The 11,816-nt window shown below is 31.5% G+C and overlaps 1 non-coding gene across 1 annotated transcript; it reads right to left on the bottom strand.

Annotated features, from left to right (window-relative positions):
• Positions 1 to 3,008: 3,008 nt before the first annotated feature.
• LOC129081211 (U2 spliceosomal RNA) lies at positions 3,009 to 3,198 on the bottom strand. The gene has a single exon (XR_008530280.1). It is a non-coding gene; the product is annotated as a U2 spliceosomal RNA (small nuclear RNA).
• Positions 3,199 to 11,816: the final 8,618 nt, after the last annotated feature.

Raw genomic sequence — 11,816 nt, 5'->3', positions numbered from 1 at the left:
TTTAACACGTTGCCTACCATTCCTCTTGTCTTGTTCTCCCCTGTGTTACCAAAGATATCTTATTTTCCCATTTCAATAGTTGTTGTTGCTTTTCACTACTGATTTCCTGTGGAGCATTTAATATTAATCACTCATCTTTCATCTCTCTTCTGTGATAAAATAAAATTATCTGTCTTTCCTTTAGCTTCTCCATATGGTTATTATCACTGTTCTTTCTTGGATTCCCATCTCACTCTGGCTCTTTAAACTTTATCCTGGATTCTTTCGCAGATCTGCCTCATTTATATCCTGTGTTATTTTAAGCACACTCATGGCTTTTGCCAGTGCCTAGTAGTCAATAATCTTTAAATTCCTCTTTCCTACGACTGCTTTCTCCCAAAATGCAGATTTCTAATTGCATGCTGACTATCTGCACTTTGATTTATTTAACTTGTCCAAAACTTAACTCATCATCCACCACTGCCCTCAAAACCAACACTTGAAGGTATGATCTATTATTTTCTCAGCTTTGTAAGCAGAAGTCCACAAGACATGTAGAGCAGAGGCTCTCGCATTGCAATGTGCCCAGAACTGGTTAAAGGCTTGCCTGGATATTGTTTATCTTGGTCTTCTTATCAGGTGGTTATCTCTGGTCAACCTGAGCTATTTATCCTTATGTGCTATAAAATATAATTATTTTGTTTGAGTTTCATACTGTACAAAAATGCTTAGATTCCTTTATTCCTTATATCTTAAGAAATCATTAAATTTGGTCAAATCAGTGTCTAAATACTCTTCAACTACTGGTGTCTATTTTGTACCTTACATCCCCAACTCACATTCTTTTGTTAAGATCCTTTTTATTTCTACCCTGGATTATAGCCAGAGCCATTTAATTAGCCTTCATGAATTTAGTGTACTTATGAACCCAATCCAATCTTCCTAGTGCTAACAGATCTTTAAGCTAGCATTCCATTTCTTTGTTAAAAATATCCCAAAGATTATTACTAAATTGTAAATGACCAAACCATGTACCCATTTAAGTAAATGAAAAACCTTCATTTATGGTATCTGGTTGCATCTGCAGACTGACCTTAATACCTAAATATTCTATTAATATTTGGTTCTTAACTCTTCTCTTCAAGAAAGTTATTTCCATAAATTGGGAAGGGCAACATAATATCATAGTGTAATGCCTATTTCAACAATATTCACTCTGTAATGTTTCTTTATATTTGTCCATAATCCAAATATGTGGTAATTTTCCCTAAAACTATGAAACTGTGTGAATGAATGGGTACATAAGAGTTAAGATGATCTTTTATTTATGAATTATTAAGTTACATAAATGGTTAAATATTTAGACTATGTATTATAGAGTAGCAGTTTCTTTTCTCTCATTGAGCTGTCCTATCAGCTATACCAATTTGTTCTCTTACCAACCATGCCAATGGATGTTCATTTTCCCTAATATCTGTCAACAGACATTTTAAATATTGTTTGTTTTCTTTGCAGTTGAGTATAGAAATTATCAGATTCCTAAGGAAACAGAAACTTAACTTGGAAAGTAAGATTTAAGTGTAGACTTTTTGCTTGGAAACTGAGAGGAGTTTATGTTGGGAAGGAATAAAATCAGTAAAGCTCACATTAAGAATTCATCTAGGAAGAGGGAGGATATGAGCACAGCATGGAAAAATGAAGAGTCTTTGAAGAGAAATAAAGAGAAAATCAATTTCAAAAAGGAGGGCCAGAGTATAAAAATATATACAGAAACAAGATTTAAATGAAATTTATTAGAAAAAGTAAAATGACAAGCTGTAGTATATTTTGATTAACTATTAAATAGAAAAAAAGTTCATCTACTTTCATATACCAATTTTAGTAACAGAGGGCCAACTTTTCCTTTCTTACTAAACATAATTAATACACTATTACTATACCATGTGTTAAATCCTTCATTTGAAAAGAAAAATAACTTTAGTCCCATAAAGAATTATTTGTTATTCTTCACATGATAATAAACTTAAATACTTAAACATTTAAATATTTTTCTTGTTAATAAAATAGTAAAATATTAAAAATAGACAATTATTAACAATAAGAAAAAAAGAACTCATTTGATTTATTCACTGTAAAGTATGTGTTTCTAACAATTACTTTTCTTGTATGTATTTCTTTTCAGCCCTTCTAAATTATTTTTTAACTCAATAGACAAAATGTTTTAGACTACATTTGAGCTTCTACTGCAGTTCTTTGTTTAATTTTATAAGCAGTAAACCTTAGGTATACAAATCTGGTAGAAAAAGGAGGTAATTCCATTGACATCAGTGTGTTAAATAAGTAATGTTAACTCTCTGATTTTGGAAATTGTGGATAAGAAACAACTGAAATAACGTTCTCAATTCTGTAAGTTTTGTCATTGTAAAGTTCTTAGCAATTAAAATTATCTTTACAAAACTTTCCTAATATTTTTAATGTGTTCTAGTTACATTCTAAAGTACTGAAAGCATTAGACCATATAATATATAAATAACTTTAAATAAAATTTGAACCAACGCTTATTTAGTGTCACTCATCTTATACTGAAATAAGAATCTAGTAATCCTAAGGGGATTCCTAAATTTGTATCAATTTTAGATTTTTATTTTCAAATTCTGATTAAATAGTATTTGTCACAGAAACAGTAGTTCAGGTTAAAGATAAGAATTTATCAGTAGCCTTTCGACATTTTAACAACTTAATTCTCTAAATACTTTGGTAACCAAATTATTCTCTACACACACAGAGAATCAGGATTTATTTGGCTCAGTGCTTTCACTTTTGCATCTCCTGAAAAATCTTGGGTTTGTATTTGTTTTTATCATTTTACGCTATCCGGACAAGTTATTTTAACTCTTTGAGGTTTATTATACTTATTATAAAGTGAAAACATTTGTTCATTTAATGTGAAAAATCAAGTCAGTTAAAGAGTATAAGGCTCCCTCACTGGGGCAATACATATTAAAGTAGAAATGTATTTTTTTCTTTTTTTCTTGTGCACCATTCCTGGAAGTACTGCAACACCTGGTGGATGTGCGGAGTGGGCAGAGCAAGCTCGTATTCCATCTCCCAGCTCCAAAAATCCATTTAAATATTGTCCTCAGATAGAGGACACGTCAGATATTAAGCTGATAAGAACAGATATTACACTTAATGTTAGCCAAAAGGCTGAGAAGCAGATAAAAGCAGAAATGTATTAAATGTAAATTTCTTCTTTCTAAAGCATTTATAGCAACCAGAATTTATTGAACCCTAAAAGAAATAATTAGGGCTTTTGAAGGCTCTATCAGTGGTGGAGTCTCTGGGAGCAAATATCGGAGGGGATGGAAGAAACTGAACACCAGGGGTGGCCTTGGTTTTATAATGCCATGATATAATGTTTATCTCATAATGGAGTCAGAAAGACCAAAAGATATGATGGGACCTTCCAAATAAACCGCATTCTGGTAAGGTCTCAAAGATAAGGAGATAAGAGTAAATTTTGCATAGTTGACTGTCTCACCACAAAAAGTAGTGTCTGTTTATATAACTCAGTTTAAAGATTCTGGGAGACAGCAAAAAACACTTTAGTGAAGCTATATTCCTGACAATATTTTTAACACTAATTGTTTAAGTTTACTTTTTTTGTGACTATTTTGCTGCCTATTATCTTCACTGGATTTCCTTCCTCCAATAAGAAGGATGCCTTTCACTGGATTCTCTTCCCCCAGAATGAAGGACACCAGTTTCTCCTATCTTTACTGGATCTCCTTTTTTTGTGTTACTCAAAAATAATAGAAAGCTATACTATCTTCAAAGGAACAGTAAACTTTCTCAACTTGAATATCCCATTTGTTTAACAATGCATTTGAAATATTATTAAATTCTAGTTACTTCAACATAACTACTCGGAAATTCAAATGTGAGATAGTCACTATATATATATATATATATGTATATATATATATATATTCATATACATACACACATTTATATGTAGGCATAGCTGTTACTATTAACAACATGTTACTGGAGGAGGGTTGGGATGAGGTGGGTCTGCCTAACACTGTCTGGAAATACTACTCTTCTGTGGTGTCACAGGTAAAGGATTTTGGAGACACACACATAAGAAAATTTTAAGCAAAAGTGGCAAGGTCTGTTAGAGTGAGAAGAGATAATGTGTCCTGGGAGACACAGAGAACAGGCAGGCTTTTGCAGTGGCTATCCTGATGTCCTTGCTAAACCTCTGTATATTTTCTTGGGTTTGGCAGAGAGCAAGCTGTCTTTTCTACGCTTGGCTATTGTGAGCTATTGTAAATAATGCTGCTATGAACATAAAGGTGCATAAGTTCTGAATTGGTGTTGTAGGATTCTTAGGGTATATTCCCAGCAGTGGAATCACTGGGTCGTAAGACAGTTCCATTTTCAATTTCTTGAGGAAATTCCATACTGTTTTCCACAGTGGCTGCATCAGTCAGTATCCCCACCTGCAGTGCACTAACGTTCCCTTTTCTCCACATCCTCATCAGCAGAGAAAAAAACAATGGGACAATTGTAATAGAATGAACAAACAAACAAAAAAAGCTGTCTTTCAACCTACCCAAAGTCGCTCGCCTTTTCTGAAGGTGAGCCGGTTCCCTTCCCTTATCCCATCTCTTTCCCGGATTTTCTGGGGTTTCGTTCCCTTATCTTATCCAATATTTTCCCAGACTAGAACACTCCCCCTTTATGTTCACCATTTTGGCTTCCACTGTACATTCATTCGGTGAGCATTTCCGTGAGAAGTTTCCTCCTCCACACCCCACCCCATTAACCTGGTCAAGCCGTGCTGGTTGCTCCCTGGGGTGACCGCAACACGTCTTTCTTGCCCACTGGGATGCCTGGGGTGACTGCTAAACTCTTCTGTGTTAATCCAGTTTAGTCAGATGTCTGGCTCTGTTGGATCCCTTTCTTTTAGTTAATATCAAACTAACTGCCTACTATAACAAAGAGATATTTTTCAGATATGGACTTCCACCATGTGTTTGCTTCTTTCTTGTTACACATTTTGACAGCTTTTTTCCCCCTAGAAGATGGATCTGCACACAAAATTCTGACTTGATGTTGAAGTGACCAGATACGGGAAATGATTGGTTAAAATAATACATAATAAAATAATAAACAAATAATGGAACAGAGGAAAACTCTCTACAGAAATTCTACTTTTTTACAGGAAACAAATCAAGTAACAATAATTTAGAATTGAAAGACTAATCAACAATTAAGAATAAGCTATCTTTTTAGTATTATTTCTGTTAAGCAGAAATAAAATGTTCCTTCACTCTTTTAACTACAGTAGGATGAGGGACATACAATTCTTGCCATATAATAATCTTTTATTTTCTTGTTGTTTTCTAATTCATTTGAAAGTCTTACAGAAACATATCTTTGCACATTCCTTTTGTTCTTCAAATTATATGTTAAGCTATCTTATATGTTTAGTAACCAAGGGATACAGATGCTTTTATTTTATAAACTTAAATACCAAGGGAAACTATAGTAATATATTTACTTATTGTCAATTTTTAAGAAATTGTATTTATTTTGTAATAATGCAGTTATTTTTCTTTGTTTACATTAAAAAATGTATGATTACCTAAATGCAACCACTATTTTATCAAAGATATAGCTATATATTTTTGTAATTTAGTTAACGTGATTATGAGATACTGTATTAGTTTTACAATGGTGTAATTCAAGTATCCAATAATGTTTATAAAGCTACTCTGGAAGGAAGTTTCATTTTAACTTCAAAGCAAACAAGTGGCTGACTCAGAGAGAGAAACATCCCCTAATTAACACCAAGGGCAGGTGAAATAATACTAGTGACTATGCCAATAAACTATCACAGACCCTCCTATTGGCAGAAGATATTGAAAAAACAACTAATTCACACCTTGACCATGAGAAGTAGAAAAGCTTTGTCACAAAAAAGTAATAACCTTGTGTTTTCCTGAAAATAGATGTGTTTCTCTTTATGACAGTTTCTCATAGCATAGCGTTTTTACATTAGATTAAAGGACTTTAGGTAATGGTATAAGTAGGGCATGAAATCATTTAATTTTCTAAAAGTCTTTATACAATGTTATATTATTTCTGTTGTTTAGAATTAAATTTTTCAGTGATTTGTTTTTTTATTTCAACATAATCAATATTTTAAAAGAAATTATAAAAAGCACTTTACAGAAATACATGCAATTCTTTCAAGAAGATACTGTCTTTAGTTGTTTCATGAAAGTAGCAGTATAGATAGACCTAGATTGAAATGTTATTAAAATATGTCCCATCAGTTTAATTGTCTCTTATAATTCACAAAATACAGCCTTTTGTGCCTTGTTTCACAAAAAACATATGCCCGCTAATAGGGAGTCAGTACTGTAACACCACATCCATTAGATGGTCTTCTAGTTATAGCTTTAATAGAAAGTTCTTAAACTAATATGTAGTGATGATAAAAATGTCTTAGTTGATTATATTCTACAGAAAATTTATTCATTTTAATTGTTTTATGAATGACAAATCAAAACATACTAAATATATCCATTTCAATCCATGAATAATTTTAAAACACAAAAATTTAAAAACATAAAGATGTACTTCTAAAATTAATTGGAAGATTTAGGGTTAACTTATGAAATTGAAATTTCAGTTTTCTTTTGAAAAATTAGGACACTGATGAGATCTCAAAATATGATTTGACCACAAAGATTGTTTCTCTGTGAACCACAAAGGTCAATAAAAGTTTGTGTTAATCTTATCTAAGGAAAGTTACGCTTTATTTATTCATCAGAAATATGTTTAATACTGTTTTTAAGTAAACTAAGATATTGTACAAGTATTAAGAAATAAGTTTGCATCTTTATGATTCACATCTATGGGGCTTTCTGCCATCACAAAATTCCCCAGAAGATGTCAATGCAAGGCTGTAACAATTTACATACCAAATAGAAAACTAAACTAAATTAATGAAAATCTGTGGGGACATCATGGGTACAATTACATTATCAGTACCGAAGGACATGATCCCAGAAAATATCTGCAGAAAAACACTGTTAAATCAAAACAAATAATTTCTAAAAATTCCTTATGTATTAAAAGATGTTGGGAAACCAACATCACCATTAGAGAGAAAAATGTACTCTACGAAAGGTCTGTGTAAACAATTTCATAAGTAAGTTTTCTTCTAACTATGCCAATGACCTAGAATTGTGAGAGAATTGCTGTGAAAATTATTTGAAAAATAGATGATTGAAGATAATTTCTATTTCTGAAAGTAAATGCTATACTAATGTTAATTTTTTTCAGTGTATGCACATATAGGTATATATTTTTTATTTTTTTAATCTGGCAATTGATGCTGCCACTTAAAGACTTCATAGGGCCATTTCTGTAGGCCTTTACCTAAGGGAGACTTTTATATCTGTTCAATTTTTGTTTTCCCCTAGTCTTCAAAAATCTTTTCCAGACTATATTAACCTCTTTAGGAAGTCATATCAATTATTGCTGAAAGAATGCAACTCTAGAATATTTTTATTATAAAGAAACAATGCTGTAAGTGCTCTAAACTTATTAACCAACAACAAGGTTAGAACATGAAGATAGCCTAAAATACAAGCAAGAGGAAAAAATATTAGAAAACTACATATTTCACTTTGCTATACTACTTTCAGAAAAGCTCCAAATAGGCTTAAAACTCAGTAAAACCAAAGAAAAAATATATATGAAAGGCAGTCAATTATAATAAAATTTCTCAGATAGAACTATAGTATATGCTACATTTGAAAAATGGAGGTATAAAATGTGTTATATACAGTCCTCAGTAAGTGGTTTAGTTTACATGTTGTGTGTGTACATATGCATAACATTTTTTTTCAATGAAACAATTTTGTTACTCAATAACTCACATTTTGGTTTGGTTCCTTAGCTTAAGTGTGAAACTGATTTTACATTTCTGAGTTATAAATAGATAACTGCAAAAATGTGCTTACATTGTTTAAAGCACGTGATGAACATTCAAAAAATCCTTTTCACTGCAATTTATAGTAAGTGTAATTAAGTATTGCTGAAACAAAAATCATCAACAGAGGAGGACATTTGGTCAGCACAGAATGTATAAATATTTTGATTACTGATTAATACTGTTAGCAAAATTACAACATCACAAAGAATGAAGAATCACACTTGAAAAATTGGGTGCATTTATGCTGGTAGAAATTTTCCTGAAAATACAAATTTTTGAATTTCTAGTTTTTTTTTAGGGTGAATCAGAATCTTGGTAGTTTAATCCTCTGGATCTACTCTATTTGCTCTGTCCTCGGAGATTCAACAACATCTGGCACATACTGAATTATACCAATATTTGCGAATGTAGTATTGTATCAAATTATTCTGTCATTGTCAATCATTTTGAACATTTGAAGACTTTATACTAGAAGTTTGTTACCTATTTATAATAAAAAGTTCTGACATAACAAATTCTGAACTTTTTACACTGTAAATTTGAAAGCAATTATTTATGTAAGAGAAAGTTTCTACAAAGCATGTTGACTTGAGATAAGGATGAAGCTGACTATTTAGAAGCTGACTATTAAGAGTCTAGTATCCTCTTATGTATATACATACGCCCATCTCCTAAATTCTGAGATGATATGATTTTTCAGACTCTTTTATTTTGAGAAATATGATTTTGGTATCTGATATGCACAATTATAAATACCTAAATTGGAGTTTTGAACACACTGGTTTGCAATGCCAAATAGTGTACAGTCAAGAGACATATTCGAATAAAATTTTGTTTAATTGGGCATCATTTTCAGTGAACACTATTTGCGTAAAATACAATAAAATATTTTCATCAGTAATAAAATAACTACATTTCCCGAAGCAGTTCACAGAATTAATTAATATTTATTATTTCAAATGTATTACAATTTGTTACCACCATATTATTGTCTATAGAAGTTCACCAAAGTAAATAATTGAAACAAAATCAAAATTGGCAAATATCAAATTAACCAAAAAATGAAATTAATTAAATAGTAATGACCATATAATAGTTTATTTATGGGAGACTATCTTTGTCATGATGGCCAATTTCCACCATGTCCTTTTCCATCAAGTAGTTCTTGATCAGATATTGGTCTTAAATATATTTATTAATTTATTAATGTACCTATTCCCACAAAATAACCTGTTTATATTAAAAAGGATATAATGTAACCAAAAAAGAAAAGGAAAGTAAAGAAATCATATAGTGTTAAGAAAAAAAGAAAAGAAAAGGAAAGAAATCATATAGTGTTAAGAAACTTGCTCAATAGTAAAGTTTCAAAGGTATTTGAATGTGTTTAAATGTATCGTTCTATAGCATGAAATTCCATGTCTTTTCACTGTATCTTCATCCAACAGAATAAAAGTAAAAATCAAATAATAAAGAGGTAGGGAGAAGAGTCAATCCTGCTGAAGGAATCATTAATTATAAATGCAAAATTTGTGCCTCAGAATCTGAGAATGTAAAACTAGTATGTACCAGAAATGGTTAAATAGCTATCACTTTTGATATCTCTAGGTTTAGTTAATATACATCTTCCTTTTGAACATTCATTATCTCAGCTTAGTTTTTGCTAGGAGCAGCTTAGTACACAATTAGGTTGAGATCTTTGGGGGAAATGTACATAGGAAGCATTTTATTAATACTGGCTAAAAAAATACATGTCTTCTGCATACCAAATATGTAGACAAATAAATGATGTTTTATTGAAAATGTGACTGTATTTGAACTCTTTTTTTTGCAACACAGTATCTTTTTATTTTCATTTATTTTTATTGTTTATAGCTATAATAGGTTTAATAGGTAGTGTCCTTAAAACTATTTATTAGTTTTTTTTTTATTTATTTTTTCAAATACATTTGTCTCTGCCTCCCCCCACCACTTTCCCTTGCCCCCTTCCTTCTTCCCTCCCTCAGCTCTTCTTCGGTTTTGTCCATGAGTCCTTGCTATATGTTCCTTGACTTTCCCCTTCCCTTCCTTTTCCCCGTCCCCACTCCCCTCTTTCCTCTTGTCTCTGTTGGTTTCTTTTCCTTTCAGTGTTGCTGGTCTTATTTTCCTTGCATCTTTGTATTGTTGGTTAGGTTCCACTTATAGGTGAGATCATATGGTATTTGTCTTTCGCTCCCTGGCTTATTTCGCTTAGCATAATGCTCTCCAGTTGCATCCATGTGTCGCGAAGTTTAATAGTTCTTTTTCTCTTTCTGCTGCGTAGTATTCCATTTTGTATATGTACCATAATTTTTTGATCCAGTCATCTACTGATGGGCATTTAGGTTGCTTCCAACACTTGGCTATTGTCAATTGTGCTGCTATGAACATTGGGGTGCATAGGTTCTCTTAAAAGAGGGTGCCAGAAATCCATATGTTTGCGTATCATCATGATGAACTTGACTCTTTGTATGCAGAAGATAAGTATGCTTAAGCACCCAAATAAATGTTGGGTTAACACACTGTGCAAACAGGCCTTATCCTGGAATCCCCCAAGAGCGGTACTGTGATAGCATTCTCTCTAGTGTGTGCCTTTCTCTTTTTGATGATAAAGGTATTAGAAATAGAGTTCCAAAGAGTAACATTAAACTTATATAAAATATGACATCCAAAGGTTCTGAAAAATAATTTTATGAAAAAAGTTGAGCTTTCTATGTAAAATAGAGGCCATATTTCGGGCCCATTAAATATACATATCTTTAGAATCAGAATATATATACATATATATTCTAAATAAATACCAGTTACAGGTAAAATTTAATTACAAAAAATATTGTAATGAAAACCTGTATAACATAAAAATTTTTATAAGTATATAGTATTTCACAGTTTGCAAAGAAATTTTTCCCTATAACTGACAATTCAATATAAAATTCACTTATAAGTACTTTTAAAATAAAATCTGTCAAAGATGGAAAAATAGTTATATACTTAAAACTTTTTCCAAGTGTTATTGAGAAATATAATTGACATACATCACCGTGAAGTTTAAGCTCTACAGCATGATGGTTTGATTACATATATTGTGAAATGAATTGTCCATCTTCTCATACAGATACAACAAAAAGAAAAGAAAGAATAAAATAATAAAGGGGGAAACTTTCTCCTTGTGACGAGAACTCAGGATTTATTCTCTTGTAACTTCCCAATTTATTGTAGCAGTTTTAGCTATAGTCATCATATTGCACTTTACATCTCTATTACTTATTTATCTTATAAAAGGAGGTTTGTACTTTTTCACTACCTTTCTCAAATTTCTCTCCTTCCCACCCTACCTCACATAACCACAAGGGTGATCTCCTTTTCTATGATTTTTGTTTCTTTGTTTTTTAAGACCCCACATATAGTTGAGGTGATATAATATTTGACTTTGACTTATTTTACATAGCATAAAAACATTATGGTTCAACCATGTTGTCACAAATGATAGGATTTCCTAGTTTTTTTATGGTTAAATAATGGATGATCTTTATCCATTCATCTAGTAATGGACACTAAGGTTGTTTCTCTGTCTTCACTACTGTAAATAATGCTGCTATGAACAGGGTGGGGTACATATTACTTAGAATTAGTTTTTTTGTTACCTTCAGATACAATCCTAGAAGTGGAACTGGTGGATTATATGGTAGTTCTATTTTTAAACTTTTGAAGATTCTCCGTAATATTTTCCATAGTGTCTGCACCCATTTATCATTCCACTAACAGTGTATAAGTGTTCCCTGTTCTCCACATCCATACAAGTATT

This window comes from Pteronotus mesoamericanus, unplaced genomic scaffold, assembly GCF_021234165.1.
Source record: "Pteronotus mesoamericanus isolate MK-2021 breed Mesoamerican mustached bat unplaced genomic scaffold, CSHL_Meso_final contig_94, whole genome shotgun sequence".
In the NCBI taxonomy this organism is placed as follows: domain Eukaryota; kingdom Metazoa; phylum Chordata; class Mammalia; order Chiroptera; family Mormoopidae; genus Pteronotus; species Pteronotus mesoamericanus.
Note: the sequence above shows the minus strand (reverse complement) of the source record. Positions and strands in the feature narration are given on the sequence as shown.